The sequence below is a fragment of the Pecten maximus genome, chromosome 1, assembly GCF_902652985.1.
Source record: "Pecten maximus chromosome 1, xPecMax1.1, whole genome shotgun sequence".
NCBI classification, from domain to species: Eukaryota; Metazoa; Mollusca; class Bivalvia; order Pectinida; family Pectinidae; genus Pecten; species Pecten maximus.
The window spans coordinates 12,172,520-12,176,823 of NC_047015.1; the positions used below are offsets into that span (position 1 = coordinate 12,172,520).

The 4,304-nt window shown below is 41.4% G+C and overlaps 1 non-coding gene across 1 annotated transcript; it reads right to left on the reverse strand.

Annotated features, from left to right (window-relative positions):
* Positions 1-1,461: 1,461 nt before the first annotated feature.
* Trnal-uag lies at positions 1,462-1,542 on the reverse strand. Its single transcript has one exon. It is a non-coding gene; the product is annotated as a tRNA-Leu (tRNA).
* Positions 1,543-4,304: the final 2,762 nt, after the last annotated feature.

The following is a 4,304-nucleotide window of genomic DNA, read 5'->3' on the forward strand; positions in this document are numbered from 1 at the left end:
TGTAAGAATTAAGGTGCTGTTAAAACCGGAGGACACATCACTCATTCGGCAACCAGGAAAGGGTGTGGGTCGCTGTCGTTGATGGCATGGAAGAAGCCTCGAAGTCTGTACCGTCCGTGATATCGTATGAGGACCAGTATTTCCATGCGTTCGACGAAACGCACGTTATCTTTGATAGGTATGATAACAAGCTACTCGTTTTAAATAGGTGGGAAAGGGCACCGATATATCATATCACATAGCAGACAATACTCAGAAACATAACGTAACGTGGGGACAGAGGGGCGGGCCCTAAAAGGGAACTTTGGTGATTTTTGCTTTAAAACCTACTCCTCCTTAACCCTTGGTTAGATTACATCCAGATTTGGTGTGAAACATCATTGGGGAGGGCAAACTTTTTTTTTATATAGATCAAGCTGGTCCGACCCCTAGGGAGAGGGGCGGGGCCATAAAAGGGAACTTTGGTGAAATTTTGCTTTAAAACCCTACTCCTCCTTAACCCTTGTGTAGATTACATCGAACTTTGTTGTGAAACATCATTGGGGGAGGGCGTTCATTTTTTATATAAATGAGGCTGACGTGACCCAAGAGGCCTCAGTGGCGGGCCCCAAATACGGAACTTTGGTGAAGTATTGCTTTAAAACTCTATACTCCTCTTTAACCCTTTGGTGGATTACATCCAAATTTGGTTTGAAACATCATTTGGGGAGGGCAATCACATTTTGATGCTAGTGTGCATTGGGGCCCGAGTTGCAGGTAATTTTGCTTTAAAACCCTACTCCTCCTAAACTTCCAGTTGGTTACAACTAAATTTGGTGTGAAACATCATAAGGGGATGGTAATCACAATTTATGTAAATGAGGCTGGAGGGACAGAGGGGAAGGCCCCAAAAAGGGAACCTAGCCAAATTTTGCTTTAGAACGCTACTCCCTAATGCCTGAATGGATTACAACCAAATTTGGTCTGAAACATCATAAGGGGACAGCAATTATAATTTTATAAATGAGGCTTATGGGGCCCCTGGGGACAGAGGGGCGAGACCCCAAAATTGGAACTTAGCCAAAATTTTGCTTTAAATTGCTACTCCTTCTTATGCCTTAATTGATTACAACCAATTTGGTTTGAAACATCATAAGGGGAGGCAATAATAATTTACATAAATGAGACAGGTCCGATCCCTGGGGAAAGAAAAACGGTGCCCAAAAGTAACACTAAGGTTAAATGCTACTCCTCCTTAATACCCTAATTGATTCCAAAAATGGAAACTTGGCTGAAATTTTGCTCTAAGATGCTGCTCTTCCTTTAAGCCAAAATGGATAAAAAACAAATTTGATCTGAATGCACCTGTTTCTGTTTATTAGATATAGAAAAAAAAGTCTTAACTGTGTACATGCTCACTATCAGGGTTATTCTTTCTCAACGTCTAGTTATTACGCATGAAAAGGACAGAAAAAAAGACAGTGGCAGCGGTGGGATTCGAACCCACGCCTCAGAGAGACTGGTGCCTAAAACCAGCGCCTTAGACCACTCGGCCACGCTACCATACATCGCTTGGGAAGAAAGTTTTGTTCAACATTATTTCATATGCTTTTAGTTGATTGTGTGTGTTTTTTTTTTTTAATAAATTCAGTTTTTGAAAACAGCCTTTTTATTAGGACTCAGACATACGTCCAAACTAAACTTCAACGAATGTTGCCTCTCGTTAGAGACGTAGTGTAACGTTACTGTACATTAATATAATTGATTCTTCTCATTCGGAAGGGATTTTCATTAGGCTTAGTTGTTATGAGTCCAAATATTGCACGTTTACGTTGCTCTGTTCTGTTTGCAAAAGTGTTCGCGGCTAGATATCGGCCACAAACAACTTCTGTTTGCGACTACTTTAATTGAAATAGTTTGTTGCAAATTTGCAAGAAATTTACTTGCCAAAATTCGTTCACTTGTCACAAAATTTTGCTGCGCTCGTAAACTTTGTAAAACCATGTTATATTCAATAACTGTATGCATGGTCGCATCAACGTATTCAAACGTTGTTTCGTCTGTCCTGACGGTGTTTCCCTTGTCGTTTCGTCTGTCCTGACGGTGTTTCCTTTGTCGTTTCGTCTGTCCTGACGGTGTTTCCTTTGTCGTTTCGTCTGTCCTGACGGTGTTTCCTTTGTTGTTTCGTCTGTCCTGACGGTGTTTCCTTTGTTGTTTCGTCAGTCCTGACGGTGTTTCCTTTGTCGTTTCGTCTGTCCTGACGGTGTTTCCTTTGTTGTTCGTCTGTCCTGATGGTGTTTTCTTTGTCGTTTCGTCTGTCCTGATGGTGTTTTCTTTGTCGTTTCGTCTGTCCTGACGATATGTTTCCTTTGTTGTTTCGTCTTTCCTGACGGTGTTTCCTTTGTCGTTTCGTCTGTCCTGACGATATGTTTCCTTTGTCGTTTCGTCTGTCCTGACGATATGTTTCCTTTGTCGTTTCGTCTTTCCTGACGGTGTTTCCTTTGTTGTTTCGTCTGTCCTGACGGTGTTTCCTTTGTTGTTTCGTCTGTCCTGACGGTGTTTCCTTTGTTGTTTCGTCTGTCCTGACGGTGTTTCCTTTGTTGTTTCGTCTGTCCTGACGATATGTTTCCTTTGTTGTTTCGTCTGTCCTGACGATATGTTTCCTTTGTTGTTTCGTCTGTCCTTACGGTGTTTCCATTGTCATTTCGTCTGTCCTGACGGTGTTTCCTTTGTCGTTTCGTCTGTCCTGACGGTGTTTCCTTTGTTGTACGCTTGTCTCTTCGAAGAAGAGGGAGAGCTTATGTTGTCACTCCGGCGTCGGCGTCGGCGTTTTCAAATGTTATGATTTTGGTGTAAGTGTTGAAAGGCATATAGGGGCCTAGTCATATATGGTAATATGGTCCCTGTGGGGGTTGTAACTATTCCCTGCCGGACTTAAACTAAAAGATTTTTTGGGGAAAAAAACAGATTTTTGCGTTAAGTTTTTGGTGCAAGTGTTGAAAGGTATTAATACACCACTTTATAATTGTACTAGAGTGCTTATAATTGGCAATAGAGTTCCTCTGGAATTAAACTATCCCCTGCCGGTGTTAAACAGATTTTTCAAATTTTTGGACCCAAAGGTTTCGTTCGTCGTCGTACTCCGTCCGTAAGATTTTTTTATTTCAAAATGCTACTCCCCAAGGTGGATTACTACCAAATTTGGTTTGAAACATCACTGGGAGAGGGTAATCATATTTTACATAAATGAGGCAGGTCCGATCCCTGGGGACAGAGGGGCGGGGCCATAAAAGGGAACTTTGGTGAAATTTTGCTTTAAAACCCTACTCCTCCTTAACCCTTGTGTAGATTACATCGAACTTTGTTGTGAAACATCATTGGGGGAGGGCGTTCATTTTTTATATAAATGAGGCTGACGTGACCCAAGAGGCCTCAGTGGCGGGCCCCAAATACGGAACTTTGGTGAATTATTGCTTTAAAACTCTATACTCCTCTTTAACCCTTTGGTGGATTACATCCAAATTTGGTTTGAAACATCATTTGGGGAGGGCAATCACATTTTGATGCTAGTGTGACCCATGGGGCCCGAGTGGTAGGGCCCAAAAAGGGGAACTTTGCTGTAATTTTGCTTTAAAACCCTACTCCTCCTAAACTTCCAGTTGGTTACAACTAAATTTGGTGTGAAACATCATAAGGGGATGGTAATCACAATTTATGTAAATGAGGCTGGTGTGACCCCTGTGGACAGAGGGGAAGGCCCCAAAAAGGGAACCTAGCCAAATTTTGCTTTAGAACGCTACTCCCTAATGCCTGAATGGATTAAAACCAAATTTGGTCTGAAACATCATAAGGGGACAGCAATCATAATTTTATAAATGAGGCTTATGGGGCCCCTGGGGACAGAGGGGCGAGACCCCAAAATTGGAACTTAGCCAAAAGTTTACTTTAAATTGCTACTCATTCTTAATGCCTTAATTGATTACAACCAATTTGGTTTGAAACATCATAAGGGGAGGCAATCATAATTTACATAAATGAGACAGGTCCGATCCCTGGGGAAAGAAAAACGGTACCCAAAAGTAACACTACTTACTACTTACTCCTCCTTCATACCCTAATTGATTCCAAAAATGGAAACTTGGCTGAAATTTTGCTTTAAGATGCTGCTCTCCTTTAAGCCAAAATGGATAAAAACCCAATTTGATCTGAATGCACCTGTTTATGTTTATTAGATATAGAAAAAATGTATTAACTGCTCACTATCAGGGGTTATTCTTTCTCAACGTCTAGTTATTACGCATGAAAAGGACAGAAAAAAAAGACAG